This window comes from Kogia breviceps, chromosome 11, assembly GCF_026419965.1.
Source record: "Kogia breviceps isolate mKogBre1 chromosome 11, mKogBre1 haplotype 1, whole genome shotgun sequence".
Lineage (NCBI taxonomy): Eukaryota > Metazoa > Chordata > Mammalia > Artiodactyla > Physeteridae > Kogia > Kogia breviceps.
This window is the reverse complement of record NC_081320.1, coordinates 44487197-44508428: the sequence shown is the minus strand read 5'-3', so window position 1 is coordinate 44508428 and position 21232 is coordinate 44487197. Positions and strand designations below refer to the sequence as shown.

The 21232-nt window shown below is 43.8% G+C and overlaps 1 protein-coding gene across 3 annotated transcripts in view; it reads left to right on the top strand.

Annotated features, from left to right (window-relative positions):
* Positions 1–686: 686 nt before the first annotated feature.
* The window catches only part of ANXA4 (annexin A4), a 70322-nt gene continuing 49776 nt past the window's right edge, over positions 687–21232 (top strand). Inside the window, exons 1-2 of one of the 3 annotated variants that reach the window (XM_067007450.1) lie at positions 1244–1533; positions 17342–17526. The gene's annotated coding sequence lies outside the window, so the exon portion shown is untranslated. Of the gene's footprint in view, positions 867–1099; positions 1534–17341; positions 17527–21232 lie in introns of those variants that run through there. The other 2 variants (XM_067007451.1, XM_059079828.2) reach the window with 2 other exon arrangements.

Genomic DNA, 21232 nt, shown 5'->3' with positions numbered 1-21232 from the left:
CATTGCCGTGCGCATGCTTCTCATTGCAGTGGCTTCTCCTGTTGCGGAGCACAGGCTCTCGGCACACGGGCTTCAATAGTTGCGGCACGTGGGCTCAGTAGTTGTGGCTCACGGCTCTAGAGCACAGGCTCGTAGTTATGGCGCACCGGCTTAGTTGCTCCGCGGCATGTGGGATCTTCCCGGACCAGGGCTCAAACCTGTGGCTCATGCATTGGCAGGCGGATTCTTAACCACTGGGCCACCAGGGACGCTCACCTCTCCAGCTTTAACAGTCACTTGCATTTTGATCTGTTGGATATAAAACACACTCCCCAGGGACTTCCCTGGTGGCGCAGTGGTTAAGAATCCGCCTGCCAATGCAGGGGATTGATCCTGGAGTCCGCTAGCCACAGCTAGCGGGCAGATCCGCAAGCCTGTGCTCTGGAGTCCGCTAGCCACAGCTCCTGAAGCCCACGCTCCTCTGCAACAAGAGAAGACACCGCACTGCGAAGCCTGCGCACCGCAATGCAGAGTAGCCCACGCTTGCTGCAACTAGAGAAAGCCAGTGCGCTGCAACGAAGACTCAACGCAACCAAAAATAAAAAATAAATAAATAAAATCGATTCTTAAAAAAACACACCCAGTCCCCAAAGCTACCTACCCTCTGTTAAATGAAATCCGAATTTGCCGATATACCTAATGGGTTCATTATGCGAGCATTCATGCGCCAGAACGGTACTGGGTGTGAGTGCAAAGATCACTTAGACCCAGTCAGTGCCTAGTTTGAGTCCAATCGGGGAGGCAGATACGAACAAAGACTGTATAATAAGGGGAGAGCGCTGCTTCAAGGCCGAACCCGGGAGCTACTTGACCAGTAGCGAACCCAGGTAATGGTAGAGAGAAATATCTGGAACTGCTCCGAACTCGCATTTCCAAAGGTTCCCCAAAGGAAAGGGAACTCGGCTTTTCTCAGGGGAGAAGTGGGACTGCGGGGAACTTTGGGGTATGTATAGTGTTGAGAGGGAAACGAAATGTGCCGTCCTGATTTCCCTTTCCACTTTTCCGGCGTGAGAAAGTGCAGTGTCTCGGGGAGGAAGCTTCGACTCTCGGCAGGAAATCCGGCCGCGGTGGGCGCAGGGCGTGTGCGGGAGAGGTCCCGGAGCGCGGCCCTCCGAGGGTGTAGGGGCGCCCGGGCACCGGAGACCTGAGAGTCCGACTGCTTCGACTCGAGGGAACCCGAGCGGGGCCGGGCGGGGCCGGGCAGGCTGGGATCCAGGCTGGGGACAAAGCCGAGAGCGCGACGCGCGGGCTCCCGGTCGGTGCAGCCCCTCCCCGGGCGCCAGGCGCGGCGGTCCCGGCCCCGGCGTCCCGGGGCGCTTCGCCCGCGTGGGCTTTTCCGGTCTCGTGGGCAGAGAGGGACAACCAGGAACTCGGGCTCAGTCTCCACCCCGAAGCGGGGCGGGTCCGCCTGGGATAAGACCCAATGCCCGGCCCCGCCAGGGTGTGATCTCGGTGACCGCAGAGAAGGAGCGCCGTCCCGTCTCGGCCCCAGGGGTAAGGGGGTCCCGGGCTCCGGAAGGGGCACGACAGCCCGGGAAAGCCTCGCGGGGGTGGCGGGTCCGGCGCCGCGCCGCTCCCAGGAGGGGGTGCCCGCGGCCGGCCTGCGGACGCGCCCGGGCAGGCACAGGGTGGAGCGGGCCAGACTCGCTCCGGGTGGGCAAGGGAGAGGCAAACACCGCCCTTGTCCACCGGCACCTTCCAGGAGGACCTCCAGAGCAGTTTATGCAGCTCAGGATGTACACCAGTTAGAGACCACCGCAGTTATTTATTGAGTTCATGTGCCAAGCACGGTGCTGGATTTATGCATTGCAAAGGATTGAGTAATATTCCCTGGAGCTGACTCAGTCCAGCACCCAAGTTTTGCTTTTTAAATTCTTTCCTCCGTTTAAGAAACGTACTCCTTTCTCCTAGTCTCTTACCCTTTCTCTCCTTGTGTACCTAACGTCCTCAGCACAATGCCTGGCACATGGGAATCTGATAATATCATGAGATCCATGACCTGAGCCTGCCGATGGCACAGCCTCACTCTTCTGTCATGGTTTTAACCAGCTGGAGACTTTGGGACCAAAGAGGTTATTGCTTTTCAACAATCTGCCCAACTTTGTTTCCCAAATTGATGCAAGTCTTCTGCAAGCTGTTGGGAACATGTGGGTCCTGAGTAACCCACAGCTTTCATGAAAAGTGGGCATCTGCTCTCTCCAGCTGACAGTGGGAAGAATGAATAGGGTCCCCCCCACAAATGATCCACCCCGTTGTCCATCAGTTCTAGAACCCTCCACCTCCTCCTTACATTGCAAGTAACTCTCTTGATAGGGAAACGCTTGCTCTTTAGTTGCCAGGGAATTCTCAGATGACAGAGGTGGAAGAGCAAGCAGCAGAGGGAGGAGACAGGGATGAGGAAATGGGTAACCATAGCCGCCCGGCACCGGCTGACTTCCCAGAGCCCTTTCTGGCCACGGCCGGATCCCCTACATCAGCTTAGATCAGATTTCTATTGCTTTGGGGGTACACGTGCGGGCACAGACATACACACAACTACTGGATCAAAGGTGTCTGTGAATTTCCCTCCTAGATGTTCTTGCATTTGGTTAGGGATAATTTTTCTCTGAAAGCTACTTAGAGGGTAACATTTGCGGTCAAGCCCGAGCACACCAGCCCTCAGCATCTGTAGGGTGAGAAGCCGCTTGGTCATCCTCAGACTGTATGTTGCAGCCCATTTCTTTGCTTATGTCTAGCCGCTCATTTGTTTCCCAGCCTTGCTCAACTGCTTGTAGACTAAACCTGCTCTTCTCCAAAGGAGATGGAGGTGAGGGGCAGGCACCGGGATAACAGACCTTGCGCCAGGGAGTACTTTTAGCTTCAGAATAAACAAGAGGGGGAATTTTCCTTGGGTGTCAATTTTATCCAGGTATTTGAGGATAAAAACACTTTTCATACAAAACCAATTACAGATAATACTTTGTAGTAGGATTCAAAATTTAGATACCTTCTTTGTATAAAACAGACACTTCTAAACTTTTTGCCTGGGCTTTGGGCTGCAATTTGACCCAAACCTAACCTTTGGGAGTTTGCTTTTACTGCAGTTAGGGCTACTTATGGAGGCAGTTTGGTGGATGCTGCAGTATCCTCCCCGGAGGGACTTTGAGTAACAGCCGTGCTAGGTTACTCATTTAATCTTTATTTCAACCTGAGGTGGGGTTATTAAGCTTGTTTTACAGAAGAGGATCCTGAGGCTCCAAGTGGTGGTCCTTAGTCAAGGTCAGACCCCTTGCAAACAGATTTAAATCGAGCTGCTGGATACTAAAGCCTGTTCTGTTATTCTCCCTGTCCTACTGTAGCTCTGTCAGTGCTTGGTTCAAAGTGATTTGGCATTTGGATTTGTGGCTTCCTGGCTTATTAACTAAATCTTGACCAATGTTTTTCTTTGCCTTTTCAACTTTCTTCTGGTCAAGCTGATATGTAAACCATGGTGGGAAGAACTGGACCTGGCAGTAGTGTGGGGATACAGGTGAATGGCCCTAAATTCGGGAAGGGCTTGGCTTGTGGATGAGGGAATAGACTCACTCTTTGTGGCACTGGGCAGAGCTGGGCAGGAATTTTTGGATGGCAGGTTCTGGTTGGACTTAAGGAAGTGACTTTTGAAACCCGTAGGCTGGGTGGCTTTGGAGCTGGTGGGAGTCTCTCACCAGAGATATCTGGGTAGAGGCTGAACAGGCCCTTTCTGATGGAGCTGGGAAGGGGACAAGGTTTTTTTTTTGTGTGTGTGTGGTACGCGGGCCTCTCACTGTCGTGGCCTCTCCCGTTGCGGAGCACAGGCTCCAGACGCGCAGGCTCAGCGGCCATGGCTCAGGGGCCCAGCCGCTCCGCGGCATGTGGGATCTTCCCGGACCGGGGCACGAACCCGTGTCCCCTGCATCGGCAGGCGGACTCTGACCCACTGCACCACCAGGGAAGCCCCTAGGCCAACTCTTTAAGGTTTGGCTTGGACATAGTCTTCATCCCTGATTGGCTTAATCTGGGTGAGGGGTCTCCCCTGGGTGCTCCTGTCTCCCTGTGATTCCCCTACCACAGGAATGTTCACACTTTTGTGCCTGATTATAGGCCTGTGCCCTCCCCTCAGCTTTGAGCTCCTCTGAGGGCAGGGCCATGTGCCCCAAGTCCTCTGGCCCAGTGCACAGTAGGTGCTCACCAAAGGGATGCTGAATGAATGTGCTATTTTTCATGGCCTGGAAAATTCAGTTCAACCTCTAAGCCCCACAGAATGACCCAGTTTTGAAAATGACTGTTCCAGCCTTTATCTCTACTCTCTTCATGTCCTTAAACCAGCCCAACTCCACATGTAATGCATTTGACCCTTGAACAACTCGGGTGTTGTTCACTTCCTGCACAGTTGAAAATCCACGTGTCACTTTACAGTCCAGCCACTTACCCTTGGTTCCTCAGTATCCTTGCTTCTACACCCATGGGTTCAACCTTCTGTGGATGGTGTACTGGTGCAGTAGAATTTAGTGAAAAAATCTCAGGTATAAGTGGCCCTGGGGAAGTTCAAACCTGTATTGTTCAAGGGTCAACTATATTCTTTTCCAAATAAGTCTTACCATTCATAATCAGAGCTGAGGCTTTGTTTTTACTGTCTTTGCCTACAGACCTCTTTGTTGTTTAAATCCTGTCTGTCTTTCTAAGCTTTAATCAAATGAGAGCTTTTTGACTCTCTTGGGTGGTAGTGGAACAACTTAGTCTGTAGCCTCTCACTGCCCTGAAGGTCTTATAATAGTTGCCAAGTGCTGCTTTGTCATTGGATTGGTTATATACCTGTTTTGTTTCTCTTACTAGCTTACATGCTCCTTGAGAGCAAGATCATCTTCATCTCTGTTTCTCTCACAATGCCTAGTACCTGATTGGGGCAAAAATAACTATTTAATTAAATACGATGAGTGCCTGCCCACACAGCAAGTGGCAGTTTTGGAATGGAGGGGTCTCATGCAGGGACTACCTAAATGAGAATCGGGGCCTGGAACTGGGGGTGAGGGGAATAAGCAGGGGTGCTTATTGGAACTTGATTATAGAAGGTCTTTGAGCCCCACCCAGGATTTACTGACTCAAGCTCTAGAGTCTAGCATCCCCCAAATCCATTTTTCTGAATACTCCCTGAGTGATTTTTGTGCACACTAAAGTTTGAGGACTTTTCCCAGGTACTGTGCTAGGTGCTTTACCCTCTGTACTAATTAGAATCCTTTTCAAGCCATAGCTCCAGACGCCAAGTCCTGACATCATCCAAGGTCAGAAGGAAGGAGGAAGTTGGTAGGATGACTCTTATCTTTTTTAGCCTGGGGGACACTCTGTCTCCAAGCCTCTTGGCAGGCTTGCCTTTGTTTCTCATTGGCCAGAGTGTGTCACGTGGCCACTCATAGACCATTGTTGCGGTTGGAATGGGCTTGCCTTGGACCAGTCATTATTTCTTCCTGGGGAGTCCCACCTTCCTGGTTTACCAGACCCAGTCTGTCAACTCATGAAGGTTCTCTTGATGAGGAAGGAGGGTATAATGGGGATTGATATTATTGCGAATCCTGGCAGAAATCCTGCACAATAGACACAGCTATCTCAGATTTATGCCAGAATAAACTGACTCTCATAGTGGGGTTGAATCTTGGAGCAGGGACTGGAGCTCCGCCCTTGTTCTGGATTCCCAGCCTCCTACCTCCAGTGCTGAATATTTATATTTTATATATTTATTTTTATATTTATATTTTATTTTATATTTTTATATATTTGTTATATATATTTATTTATTTTATATTTATATTTATATTCCTTTATAGCCTAGGCCAGCACTCACATGTAGGAAGAGACTTGAATTTGGAGTTTCACAGATCTTATAAATTAACAGATCGGGCCTGCCAGAAGTAAAGCATGTTTGCAGTGGGTGGTTTTGAGAACTCTCCTGTTTAAATAATCTTTGGCAAACATGTTTCCTGAGTCATATTTATGCACAGCTATGCTTGTATATATTAAACGGTGTTAATGTTATGATACCCCCCCTTCCATTAATAAAATTTTGCCTGTTTTTTCCCCCCATTACCTTATTCTTGATGTAAGATCATAAGTGGGAATCTACACTTATAAAATGCCCATGGGGTGGTTTGGGGACCATTTCAGGCATCAGTAGTTGGAATCTAGAATCATTACTCTAAAGCAGTGGTTCTCAAATTTGAGAATGCATCAGAATCACCTGGTGGGCTTCTTAAAAACTAAATTGCTGGGCCCCAGCCCCAGAGTTTTGGATTCTGTAGGTCTGAGGTTGGGCCTGAGAATTTACACTTTTAACAAATTCTCAGTTGGTGGTGACGTTCTTGGTCTGGGAACCACACTTTCACAGCCACTAGGTTGTATGAACTTCTTATAGATTGAAAAACTGGTCTGGATTTATTGAAAAGATAAACATAGTAGGATTTTAATCAGGCACATGGCGCCTTCTACCTTTTTCAGGTTCTTTTGTGCTCCCTATTAAAGCTGCCCCGTGACCTCCCTACCAGAGCCATGCTTTGGGTGGACTGGATTCCCAGGGTTTTCTGTACTTCAGTGAATCTGGGGAAGGCTTATTCCTCAGGAGGGAGAAGATGAAGTGGCATCCACACACCCTCCCTCCAAGCCAGCCATGGTTGCGTGGGCACTAAAGGTGGCCTTAGGGCTTCCCTGGTGGCGCAGTGGTTGAGAATCCGCCTGCCGATGCAGGAGACACGGGTTCGTGCCCTGGTCCGGGAAGATCCCACATGCCGTGGAGCGACTGAGCCCGTGAGCCATGGCCGCTGAGCCTGCGCGTCCGGAGCCTGTGCTCCGCAACGGGAGAGGCCACAACAGTGAGAGGCCCGCGTACCGCAAAAAAAAAAAAAAAAAAAAAAAAAAAAAAAAGGTGGCCTTAAATATTGGTCTTAAACTCCTGCTTTTACCCTTAAGAAGGAATGAATTTCTGATATGTGCTCAAACATATTGATAGAAGAACTTTGAGAACATTATGCCAGGTGAGATAATCCAGACACAAAAGAACAAATATGATTCCACATATAGGAGATGCCTAGAAAAGCCAAATTCAAATTCATAGAGACAGGAAGTAGAATGGTGGTTAACCGAGGCTGGGGTGAGGGGGGAATATCGAGTTCTTATTTAATGGGTACAGGGTTTCTGTTTGGGATGTGGTGATGGTTGCATGATTTGGGGAAAGTAATTAATGCCACTGAATTGTACACTTAAAAATTGTTAAAATGGTAAGTTTTGTTATGCATATTTTACCACAATTAAAAAGAAAATCATCCTTCATCTCTGTTCTCCCAGTGGTGTGCTGGAGCGTTCTTGTATCAATCCATCAGAGATGGTTGTTAAACGTTCAGGGGTTTTGCAAGCTGATTGTTAAATATAGCCACTATTTAAAATTCAGTTAGGGCTTCCCTGGTGGCGCAGTGGCTAAGAAACTGCCTGCCCGTGAAGGGGACACGGGTTCGAGTCCTGGTCCGGGAAGATCCCACATGCCATGGAGCAACTAAGCCCGTGGGCCACAGCTACTAAAGCCTGCGCTCCTAGAGCCCTCGCTCTGCAACAAAGGAAGCCACCGCAACGAGAAGCCCACGCACCGCAGCGAAGAGTAGCCCCTGCTCCCCGCAACTAGAGAAAGCCCACGCGCAGCAACGAAGACCCAACGCAGCCAAAAATAAATAAATAAAATAAATCAATTTAAAAAAATTCAGTTAAATGAACTTAGGCATAAATACATTACATTAAAATAGACATTTATAAATACGTTTTACGTATTTATTTATTTTTAAATAAGTTTTATTTAAAACAACCCATCACTTGCCAATTATTTCACTACATTTTACTATTATATATGGTCTCTTATGTCTGTGTGGTGCAAATACTATATAATGGTGTACAACTGCCTGCTTATTCCCAGCTCCAAGTTCAGTGACACCACATAAGTAAGTTGAAATTGGTCATGTTGTAAATATTTAAACCAAAGAAATGGAGACAAACCAGGGTTTTCTTTCCCTGGAGAGCCGGCTGTTAGTTTATTAGCACACCCCTGGTCTCCTCATGTCTCGCTGGTGGAGCAGCGTTGGAGTAAGCTTGTAGGGATAAAGCACCAGCTACTTGGGATCTTCTAGCCAGACTTTCTTGAATTGAATTCTAGCTCTTTCCAAATAGCCGTGCCATTGGGTATTTTCCCCAGGCCTAAAAAAGAAGACTAAGTTTAGTGGGTAGAAAACTGGATGAGTCATATAGTAAGCGAGTGACGAACCTCCCGGGCAAGAGTTTCCTCAAATGGAACATGAAAGGGGTGGGAGAAAAACTAGTAGAAATAAAATAAAGCACTCATTCTAGCAATGGGGAAGAGATACTTTTTAAAAAAGTTTTCATTATGGACTTTTCCCCACATATACCCAAAGTGGGAGAAGAGTAAAATGAAGCTCCATATACCTGTTCCTCACCCAGCTCAACAATTATCAACATTTCACCAAAAAAGAGACTTTTCTAACCATTGAAGTAATAATAAGAGGGAAGAGTATGAAGGAAAAGATGGGAAGAGTACAAAGTACAAAGGTATGATTTACATTTTTTCTCACGAATTTTGACTGTGCTAAAAGGAGAATATGAAATTGGAAAGATACATAATAAATTCTTGATATAAAATATTAAATTTTATAATATATTCATAATTTCTGGAAATGTGTTAGTGAAGCACCAAGATCCCCCAAATGGGCAAAAAATGCAAACAAATAATTCACAAAGAAGGATACAAGTGGAAAAAGAGAAGAGAGCGTTCCTGCTACTCATTCAAAAAAGCAAGTTAAACCAACGATAAGCTTCAGTACTACACCTCCTAAATATTAAACTATAAATAAATAGTAAATAAATAAATAAAGCAAGCAAACAAGCTTATGGCTGGCTGGGATTTGGATATCCTTTTAAATTTGGAGGACAACTGGAAATATAATTATCAGATATCACAAGGAATAGGTCAAAAGAAGAATAAAATCTACAATGCTAACTCTAAAGATTGTAGTCATAGCATTAAAAAAACCTGAACAACCAATAGTAGAGGGACATTGAATAAATTATATCAATACAGTGGAAGAATATAAATTTAGTAAAATAAATATGATGATTGTGTAGAATTAGGAAAATTAAGAGGAGAGAGTAGAACATAAAATTATATACATACTGTGATTACAACTGTGCTAAAAGATTGGAACAAACAGTAAGTGAAAGTTGATGGTAAGTTTACTTTTATTTTAAATGACCTTTTCAGTGCTTAAAGTTGACTTAATAATTTACAAAATAAAATCAAAGGGGGAAATAGATGTGATTACTTAAGACCTTATAGTCTCTAAAATTCTATGAAAGTTGATTTTTTTTCCATTTGTAGGAAAGATCCATAATTTTTAGCACTGCACTGGAAAATTCTACCTCTGCCCATATTCTCACTGGGTTTGGGAAACAAGTTGATCAGACCATGCAGGCAACTTAAATAATAACAACTGGAGGGAAAGAGAGGTGACAAATAAAATTAATGCTAACTATCCTGGTCCATACGTCATTGTTACAATTACAAAATCCTGAGGTTGCTAAAACAGAAATAAAACCAAATAATAAATTTTCTTCCACATACATTTTACAATAAATAAAGGTTATTTTTTAAAAGCTACCCAGTATTTTCTGTTTTATCTTTTCTGTGATCTCTTAAGGTGGTTTTTTATTATTATTATTTTTTTATTTATTTTTTTGGCTTCATTGGGTCTTAGTTGCAGCATGAACTGGGGTTGTAGATGCATGCGGGGTCTTTCATTGCAGCTCCTGGGCTTCTCTCTAGTTGTGCGGAGGTTTTGTCTTCTCAAATTGTGGCGCATGGGCTACAGAGCTCTGTAGTTTGCTCTCGCAGGCTCTCTAGTTGAGGCGCTGTGAGCTCAGTAGTTGTGGCGCATGGGCTTAGTTCCCCGACCAGGGATGAAACCCGCGCCCCCTGCAATGTAAGGTGGATTCTTTATCACGGGACCACCAGGGAAGTCCCTCTTAAGGTGTTAATATTAGATTTTTTATGATCTTTGCAGATAGTCTCCATGTCTTTTAGAAGGACTCCTGCTGGAGGATTTATTTTTATGGGGGAAAAATAGTTGAATCCAAACAGTAGTGAAAAGAATATTGTTTAGATATGATTTGGTAAGCCCTCTTAAATACACACGAGTGTTTTAAAAATAAAATCTCTTACCATGGGACTTCCCAGGTGGAGGAGTGGTTAAGAATCCGCCTGCCAATGCAGGGGACACGGGTTCGAGCCCTGGTCCAGGAAGATCCCACATGCCACAGAGCAACTAAGCCCGTGCGTCACAACTACTGAGCCCGCGAGCCGCAACTACTGAAGCCCGCGCGCCTAGAGCCCTTGCTCTGCAACGAGAGAAGCCACTGCAATGAGAAGCCCACGTACCGCAACGACAAGTGGACCCTGCTCTCCACAACTAGAGAAAGCCAGTGCGCAGCAACAAAGACCAAATGCAGCCAAACATAAATTTAAAAAATAAAAAAGTCACTGTTTTTCAAAAGTAAATTTCTTATAAAATTAAACCAAAAAAATATATATCTCTTGCCACTCAGGAGGGAGGAAACGGGTGATCATAGAAAATTAATCTCAGCCTTGATGTGCTGAATACAGAATATTTAAGCCAAACTCTTTAGTCTCAAAGGATTTCTTGATGTTATTATGCTAATTATTTTCTCCTCTTATATAGAATGTTCTTCTGCCAGTGGTTCCCTGAATGTTTCTTATGAATAATTAAGTGGGTTATTTTCAGGGATAAGCTTTGCCTTTAAATATTCTGAGGCTTTTGTTCTTTTGTCATACACCCATAATGTGTTTTTCTTTCTTTTTTTAATGAATGGGGTAATTAAGGCACCAAGAAGATAAATAATTTTCTTGGTGAGATCTAAAAGAGATAATCTGAGATAATCATTCACGTAAAGTGTTTAGAACAGTGTCTGACACATTATAATTGCTCAACAATAGCTATCATAATTATTATTACACAAGGTATGTAATAAAATATAAAGTGAGCCACAAATGTAAGTTTGAATTTTCTAGTAGTCACATTAAAAAAAATAAAGATACAGGTGAAATTAATAATATCAATTATCTTACCCAACAGATTCAAAGTATTATCATTTCAATGTATAATCAGTGTAAGAAATGATTAATGAGATATTTTACAGTATTCTTTTCGTACTAAGTCTTAACAAACCAGTGTGTATTTTACACTGACAGAACATCTGAATTCTATTGCTGAAGTTTCATCAAAAATATTTGATCTGTATTTAGATTTAATAAAATTTAGTTTTCATGTAGATTCACATACTCACATTATTTCAACCATACATAAAAGTTTTCCAAAAAACTTAAGTACCAAAAAATTATTTTCCTTTAATATTTGCATCCACATTGAAAAAACTGGTTCATCTTTTTTAGAATTGATTTGACTTTAAAATGAAAAACATATCACTTTTATTTATTTTTAAGATTTTTTTTTTTTTTTTTTTTTTTTTGCGGTACGCGGGCTTCTCAGTGCCGTGGCCTCTCCCTTTGCTGAGCACAGGCTCCGGACGCGCAGGCTCAGCGGCCATGGCTCACGGGCCCAGCCACTCTGCGGCATGTGGGATCTTCCCGGACCGGGGCACGAACCCGCGTCCCCTGCATCGGCAGGCGGATTCTCAACCACTGCGCCACCAGGGAAGCCCACTTTTATTTATTTTAAAAAAATATTTATTTACTTATTTTTGCCACACTGGGTTTTAGTTGTGGCATGCAGGATCTTTTCAGTTGCGGCGTGTGGGATCTAGTTCCCCGACCAGGGATGGAACCCAGGCCCCCTGCATTGGGGAGTGCGGAGTCTTCCCCGCTGGACCATTAGGGAAGTCCCCGCATATCACTTTTAAAACGGCACCTGTCCCAGTTAATTCACTAACTCTTATGCCAATTGAATCTCTTTTTCCTTACTCTGCCAGTCATAATGCTTCTGCCTCTCCACTCAATTCCACATCCGTAAGCTGCCTTCATTTAAAAATTTTAAATGTGTCCATAGCTATTTTTTCACACTAGAAAATGTTATAATTAAAATAAGTATTTAAATGTGATTACAAATTACAGTTTACATAGATATCACTGTAATTCATGCTGTCTGCAAGACATATTCAAATTAAACACATTAACAATGTTGCATCAATCCATAGATAGTATCAGTGAAAGTGAATCAATCCGTTGACACCAAGTGGATTGGCGGTGTGATTAGATGTAAAACTAGAACAGATGCAACGTGCCTGACATGTGCACTGCACAGTGCAATGGTTAAAGTGAAATGTGACGCCACCAAAACATTGCAGCTGTGTGTTATGGAAAAATATCTTATACTGCCTCAATTTAAAACTTTAAACTTAATTAAAATTTAAAAAAAGTTAAAGTTATTTTCTCTGTCACACTAGCTGCATTTCAGTTACTCATAACCACTTGTGGCTATGGCATTGCACGGCACAGGTATAGACTGTGTCTGTCAAGGATAGGGTGGACGGGACACTTTGGTCCCATCCTGTGCACCTTTTTGTGTTGGCATCAGCTTTAAGCAGGAGAGAAGGTTGTTTGTACAGTGCTTGACCGAATTCCAAACTCTAGCTGGTTTTCTCTTTGTTTCTTTCTGCCTCTCCGAGGTAGCATCCTTTCCTACCCCCAATGCCCGGTTCTCTGATATATAAATGATGCATTTCCGCCAGGGTTCTTTTCACTGGTCACTTTCCCTGCCTCTACTCTACCTCTTGTCTGGTTTGGGGATGAGTAGGGTGAGTTAAGGGTCCACCGCACAGCTTCTCAACTCAGGTGGCTGGGCTGGGCTGGGCTGGGGTTTTCTGGATGGATCCCCACATCAGACAGCTGATGGAGGCATGTAACCTGTCTCCCCACTTTCTCTCTCTCTCTCTCTCTCTCTCACACACACACACACACACACTCACTCCATCTGCCTCAAGTTAGTTTCAGTTCCTCTCAGCTTCTGGCACCGTCTCATGTCAGTCCTAGAGCTTTGGGTTTTGTTCACGGAGTTTCTTCCATTGCCTCCCCGTGCCTTTATGAGTTTTGTTTTGTTTTTAAATTTAATTTAATTTTTTTAATACAGCAGGTTCTTATTAGTTACCTATTTTATACATATTAGTGTATATATGTCAATCCCAATCTCCCAATTCATCCCACCACCGCCCCCCCTTCGTGAGGTTTTTAATGAAAAAACTGGAAGAGGCGGCATCAGAAATAGCAAGTTCCCTGTGTGAATCAGACATCCACTGTGGGAGAATTTTAACAGTTCTGTTTTTGTACTCTTCTTTCAGAGTCAGCTTGAACTCTGGAAAGATTTGGAAATAGAACCCTGCACTGGCCCACTGAGGGAGTGTCTGATCCAGGGGGGAGTGGAACTGCCCCCAGAGCTAGATCTTGCATATTTGCAGGGCATGGAGGTGCCAGAAGAAGATGTGACATTTAAGAGAGCAGTGTTTATTCTCTGCTCGCTTCCAGATTTCCAAGGTTGAAGCAGTGTAAATCTGTGAAGGAAAACCTAGTTGCTTTTCCTGTTCATTTAGGAAGAGTGTTTTCTTCCCTCATGGCGAACAGAAGTGGTGGTATTGGTAAGGAAAGGCCTGGGCTGCATAATACCTCTTTTCCTACCTACAGGCAAACAAACCCTAGGAGGACAAGAGGACACCTGGCTACATCAGACTTTCTCACAGCCTCTTTACCGATCATTTCCCTCCAGTACTATAGTTTCTCATTCGGGTCCCGTCTGTCTCCTCCCTTCCTGCATCACAAGGATTTTATAAAGAACGATGGAGTGGATTTTAGTTTCTCTGGGAAAGATTATAAGAGAAAGGCCAGATGTTAGATTCAGGGTTCCTTTTCCTGATGAGGTGCTCCCCTTCTTTACGCCTAAGATTTATGATGCTGAGACAAGACAGGAGATCAAGAGTACTGGTCAACCTTGAAATTTGGGTCTCAAAATATGAGGCCTGTTGTTTGTGATTCCGAAGGAGGGGTCCGGGTAACCCAGGTGCAGATGGACATACAGAAGCTCTGGTTATAGAAGAGACAAGAACTGGAGATCAGCACCAGTAGTTTGTAATCATCCTAGGTGAACAGCTAGTGGGGTTACTGTCTTAGAGTCTTACTTGCCTGGAATAATTTACTTATGGTATTTCTGAAGGGGAACATGGAATTAAGTGACCTTTCACATTTCCTTGAGGGCCTCTAATTCTAAAATAACTTGGAAAATGGATCGGGAAAACAGTGTAACCTGTGGCAAAGCTTAACTATGCCGAACAGATTTTTCTCTTTGAATAATTGTTATCCCTGAGGAGCCATGGTTTTACCCATGATGCTGTGCAAAAGCTGTATGGATTTTTGGATTCCACTGAGTTGGGCTTTGCCTTTGAGTGGGTATTGCTAAATGAAAGAGAACAGCAGCAGACTTCCCCTGAGAGGCCACTGTCAGCCTACAAAGCTGTATAGGTGTGTGTTATCTTAATCATATACTTTTGGCTGTAGACATGTTTATTATCTTATTGAAGTATAATTTACATACAATAAAATGCACAGATCTTAAGTGTTTAGTTCAAGGAGGTTTTTTTTTTAAGGAGTTCACTTTTTAAAAATTATTTTTTAAAAATTCTGGTAAAATACACGTAAGATAAAGAAGATGTGGTACATATATACAATGGAATATTACTCAGCCATAAAAAGAAACGAAATTGGGTCATTTGTAGAGACCTGGATGGATCTAGAGACTGTCATACAGAGTGAAGTAAGTCAGAAAGAGAAAAACAAATAGCGTATATTAACGCATATATGTGGAACCTGGAAAAGTGGTACAGATGAACCGGTTTGCAGGGCAGAAATAGAGACACAGATGCAGAGAACAAATGTATGGACACCAAGTGGGGAAAGTGGGGTGGGGTGGTGGTGGGATGAATTGGGAGATGGGGATTGACCTATATACACTAATATGTATAAAATAGATAACTAATAAGAACCTGCTGTATAAAAACATAAAATAAAATTCAATTTTTATTGGAAAAAAGTTATTTTTTAAAAATTGTGGTAAAATACACGTAAGGTAAAATTTACCATCCTAACTATTTTTAAGGGTTCAGTTTAGTGGTGTTCAGTGCATTTACATTGTTTTGCGACTATCACCACCACTCTTTTCATCTTGGGGAACTGCAACTCTGTACCTGCTAAACTGTAACTCCTTTTTCTCCCTTTCTCTCCCCCTGGCACTACCATTCTACCTTCTGTTTTATGAGTTTGACGAAGTACTAATATAAGTGGGATCATACAGTATTGATCTTTTTGTGTCTGGCTTATTTCACTTAGCATAATGTCCTCAAGGTCCATCCATGTTGTGGCACATGTCAAATTTCCTTTCTTTTTAAGGCTGAATAATATTCCATTGTGTGTATAAACCATATTTTGTTTATCCATTTATCTGCCGATGGACACCTGGGTTGCTTCCATCTTTTGGCTATTTTGAATAGTGCTGTTGTGAACATGGATATACAAATATCTCTTTCAGTGGCTGCTTTCAATGTTTTTGAAAGATACGTATATATATATATCCAGATTGTATATACCTAGAATACATATACCCATAAGTGGAATTGCTGGATCACATAGTAATTACTCTATTTTTAACTTTTCAAAGAGCCACCATGCTGTTTTCCAAAGTGGCTGTACTATTTTACACTCCTGCCAGCAGTACACAAGGGATCCAGTTTCTCCACATCTTCACTGACACTTGTTATTTTCTGTTTTGTTTTGGTTTTGTTTTTGCTTTTTGGCCGCACCATGTGGGATCTTAGTTCCCTGACCAGGGATCGAACCTGTGCCCCCTGAAGAGGAAGCGCAGAGTCTTAACCACTGGACTGCCAGGGAAGTCCCGTTTTGTTTTGTTTTAATAGTAGCCATCCTAATGGGTGTGAGGTGAGTTCAATGAGTTTTGACAAATGTATACAGCTGGGTACCACTGCCCCAGTCAAGATAAGGAACATTTCAGTCACCCCTAAAGTTCCTTTCCTCATGCTCCTGGGCAGGTATATCCCCTCTGTCTCACCACCACCCACCAACCCCTGACTCTAGGCAACCATTTTTGTGCTTTCTGGCGTTATACATTAGCTTTGTTTTTTCTAGAATTTCATATAAACACTTTATTTGGCTTCATTCACTCAGAATAATATTTTAGAGATTAATCCATGTTATCACTATATCAGTAGTTTACTGAATAGTATTCCATTGCATGAATATTCTGCAATTTGTTTATCCATTTATCTGTTGATGGACATTTGAGCTGTCTCCAGTTTGGAGCAGTTGTGAATAGGGCTCATGTGAACACTCTTGCCCAAGTTTTTTGGTGGATATGGGTTTTCACTTATCTTGGGTAAATAAGAGATGGAATCCTGAGTCAAAGGGTAGATTCATGTTTAACCTTATTAGAAACTGCCAAATAGTTCTCTCAAGTTCACAGTGTTTGAAAGTTTCAGTTGCTCTATATCTTCTCTAACATTTAATGGTGTCCGGTTTTTGTTTTCTTTTTTTTTTTTTTTAACCATTTTAGGGGATGTGAAATGCTATCTCATTGTGGTTTTAATTTGTATTTTCTGCATAACCAATAACAAGCATGTTTTCATATACTTATTGATCATTCATATATCTTTTGTGAAGTGTCTGTTGAAGTCTTTTGCCCATTTAAAAAATTGCCTTGTTCATCCTTGTGTTATGATTTTTAGATCTTTATATATTCTTTTTTTGTTGGGTTTTTTTTTTTTTTTTTTTTTTTTTGCGATACGTGGGCCTCTCACTGTTGTGGCCTCTCCCGTTGCGGAGCACAGGCTCCAGATGCGCAGGCTCAGTGGCCATGGCTCATGGGCCCAGCCGCTCCGCGGCATGTGGGATCTTCCCGGACCGGGGCACGAGCCCGTGTCCCCTGCATCGGCAGGCAGACTCTCAACCAATGCGCCACCAGGGAAGCCCCATAGATCTTTATATATTCTTGATTCAAGTCCTTTGTCAGATGTATGTGCAGTGAATATTTTTCCCCAATCTATAGCTCTTCTGTTAATTTTCTTAATAGTGTCTTTTATTGAGCAAACCTTTTTTATTTTGATGAATCTTGTCAATATTGGCTTTTATGGCTAGTGCTTTTTTGTGTCCTATCTAAGAAATCTCTGCCTTCTTCAGGGTGGAGAATATATTCTCTTATGTGGGTGAGAAATAAACCCCAGTGGGAGGGACTGTGGCGTTGTCTGCACCACCCTCAGATTTGGACCTTCCCATGGCTGTTTCCCATCAGAAGGACGGCACGGATTCTCCTGTACTAGGGTGAACCTGTCCCACCCATGCTGCCAGCACCTGCCAGACCTTGGGTCAGTGAATGAATCCAACATGTTATTACCACGCATGTTACCCAGAGGCAAACCCACCACTTACCTGTAGACGGGGCTATCTCATGTCTATACATGAAGGGGTGGGCTGGGCGCTCTCTGTAGTCTTCTCTACCCTTAAAATCCAACACTGATGGAAATGAGCTCTTTCTGGGGCAGGCATTTCCACTCCATTTCTACTCCCGCTTTCTTTGTGTACTTACATCATGGCCTTGGATTGCTCTCTCACCTGTGGTTTGCTAGACGTTTTGATCTGAAATGGGGGAAAATCAACTCTGGGAGATCAAAAGAATAGTTGTGATTTAATTCTGGACGGGCACTGCCTCTAATAGTGTAAGTAAACTGCCATCTGGGGCTTGAGAAAACATATCAGAGCTGCGCCAAACCCATGTTAGACTTTGAATGAAAGCCCATGCTGTTTTCGGTTCGTAGCATAAGCCGGAAGAGCTAATTCTAGCATCCCTTCTTTCTCTCCCTACTGGTGTACACTGGAGAGTCTAAATATTGTGGGCATTAGGATAAACATAACCAAATGGGTCCATTATTTCAAGCCTTTGACACTGGACTCAAACTATCCCAAGGGTATGATGCATCAGTCAGTCTCTGAAGCAGGCTGCACTTGGGGTACTTTCATATTGTGGTTGGAACCCCTGCACTGAGTACAGGATTCTGGGCCCTGTTATTGGGGGGAGCAGCACAGAATGTGCCTGGATGGACTCCTTATGTCCCCCTCCGCTGCAAATGGCACAACTCTGGCCACATGTCAGCTCCAAGAGACAATGTCACAGAGCCACGTTGCCTTGTTCTCCCACTGGAAAGGCTGGACGGCTGAACTAGGGCAGGGGCGTGTGGGGTTAGAAATGTGGTCTCTTCAAATAACCAACAGTCTTGTAATCAACGCTGTTGACTGGGAGCTGTCTGCCAGTCAAAGTGTGGTCTAGTTTCCGGTGGATAAGTCTGGGAGAGGAATGCTTTTGTTGTTGTTTTGTTTTGCATCCAGCTTGTTAAAGAAATGAAGAAGAAGAAAGCATTTAGCTCAGCAAAAGATGTGACAATTTAAAGTTTTGATTCCATTATTACTCTAGAAGCTTCTAGCATTACGCCTGCCCCAATGCATAATGGTACACGTGTGTACACATGCCTGCATTTAACATGGTATAGTATAAAGGTCTCTAGGGTCACGGCTGTGACTGAAAACACAGCTCCTACCACCCACTACATGAGTGACTTTGGGTATCATGCTTAACTTTTCTAAAATTTAAGTTATCATGCCCAGTTCGCTGGACAATGAGAAGGCGAAAAGATAGAGTACTGATAAAGGACCTAGGCACTCAGTATAACTAAATATTTGGTCAATCAATATTTATTTAAAAATAAGGTCCCTCCAGCTCCAGCACACATGACAAGGAATACAAGGCCAGCTTTCCTGATGCTGAGCCACCGTGCAGTGGTAGAGGCTGTCCCACGGAGTGAGCCCCAGGACCAGAGGGAGAAGATTAAAGGCTAGGAGGGATTCCCTGGTCGCGCAGTGGTTGAGAGTCCGCCTGCCGATGCAGGGGACGCGGGTTCGTGCCCCGGTCCGGGAAGATCCCACATGCCGCGGAGCGGCTGGGCCTGTGAGCCATGGCCGCTGAGCCTGCGCTTCCGGAGCCTGTGCTCCGCAACGGGAGAGGCCACAACAGTGAGAGGCCCGCGTACCGCAAAAAAAAATTAAAAGGCTAGGAGATGAGCCTTCAGAAAGGTTGTAGAGTCCTTGCAGTGGGAAGGAAGTTCAGCAGAGTTCTCGCCAACCACCTGCAGGACTTTTTTTACTCATAGGCTACTCTTGAACAGACAAGGCACAGGGGATAATTTTCTGAATGAAGGGAATAGATGGGGTGATGAAGGTGTGCCTTTTAGCACCTAGAATGGTACCTGGCCTGGGGCAGGCATTCAGATCATATTTGTTGAATGAATGAGCATGAAACATCAGTGAAACTATCCTATCAGTTCCACGATTGAAAGCAATAATTGGTGTTACCAGTGCATCAGCTTCTTGTTTCTACGGTCACTAGCCTGAGAGGACGAGGGGAATCCAAACAGTTTGTCTGCAATTAAAAGGCAGAATAATTTAAAAACACCACCACCAACAAAAAAGACAGCCAACCAGAATTCCAAAGATCTTCAGTCCACAGGTAGCATTTGGAGTCACTCAGATAATGAAAGAAAATTACTTAGGAAAATTTGAAGCCTTATACTATGGAAGCTGAATACAGTACCCAGAGAAACACTTATAAAATTTATTAGAATATGCGTTCATTTGTGCCCTGCTTGAAGCTTGTGCCTGGGGACACTGAGGTGTTATGTGCAGTAGAAAAGACATGTAGCAAAACAAGCATTGAACTAAGAGTGCAGGGCCCAACCGGATCTCAAGCAATCATTGAGGCCACCTCATTGCTCTTTTTATTTTTCTAATCTTATCTCTTAATACAATATAGAACTCACCGTAGCCAGCTTTCATTATTATATCACCCAGTTGGTTTGTAAAGTGGAGATAATATCATGACTCCAAAGGTTCTGGGTAGATTAAGATCATGTACGGGAGTGTTTAATAAATGTTCCTTCCCTCCTTCTCCCTGCCTTTTGGACAAAGGAATCGGAGTAGAAAACTTTAATAGACTTTGGCATGATGTGGGAATGGTAGAGAAGGAGTGGGGATGTTTTAAATTATATGTAAAACCTGTGTTTTTTAAATTATTTGTGGATTGAAATTATTATTACTGTTCCCAACAATGCTATGAATAAGTGGCTAAACTTTGGACAAAAGACAGTTAATAAGTTACTTGCCAGATGATGGGTTAGAATAGATTCTTCCCTGTAATTGCTTAGCAAATAGGTTTCCAACTTTCCATTCATTTAGCTTGCACACTTTGCCTTGGATTAAATGTTTGAAAATGAAAACGCCATCCTGGCAACAAAATTTCCTTTGTTTTTATTATTTATTTATTTATTTGGTTGCGCCAGGTGTTAGTTGTGGCAGGCAGGCTCCTTAGATGCGGCACATGTGCTCCTTAGTTGTGGCTCACTGGCTCCTTAGTTGTGGCGTGAGAACTCTTAGTTGTGGCATGAATGTGAGATCTAGTTCCCTGACCAGGGATCAAACCCAGGCCCCCTGCTTTGGGAGCACAGAGTCCTATCCACTGTGCCACCAGGGAAGTCCGTCCTTTACCTTTAGAAGAATCTAAGTTCCAAGGAAAAAGAGTTGCTTTCATGTTCCCATTTCATAGACAGTTTTAAAAACCTTTAGTGCCTGGGTGGGGCCCACTCGCACTCCACAGATCCACAGACTAAATGTTTAAATTTGTCATCCTGTGGGATGTAAAATGAAAGCATGTACCACAGAAAAATGGTGAATGACTCACTCACATGTGATCTTCCAGGGAGGAGAAGGATTCAGTAAGAATGTATCACAAGGACATCAGATCCCTTCACAATGAAGGTCGAGGTTGCCTGTCCTGGGATGTGAGTCGATGTTATGAGTCTGAATGGAGGCTGCCAAGTTATGTTGGGGTCTCAAGGAGAGCATCTGGTACTGGGGTGAATTCATCATGGTGCCGCATCCAGCAGTACCAGAGAAATTGCATTTGTTAGCACATCAAGAAGGGGTTCATCTCTCAGGGACGGGCTCATATTTATAGGCTTATCACAC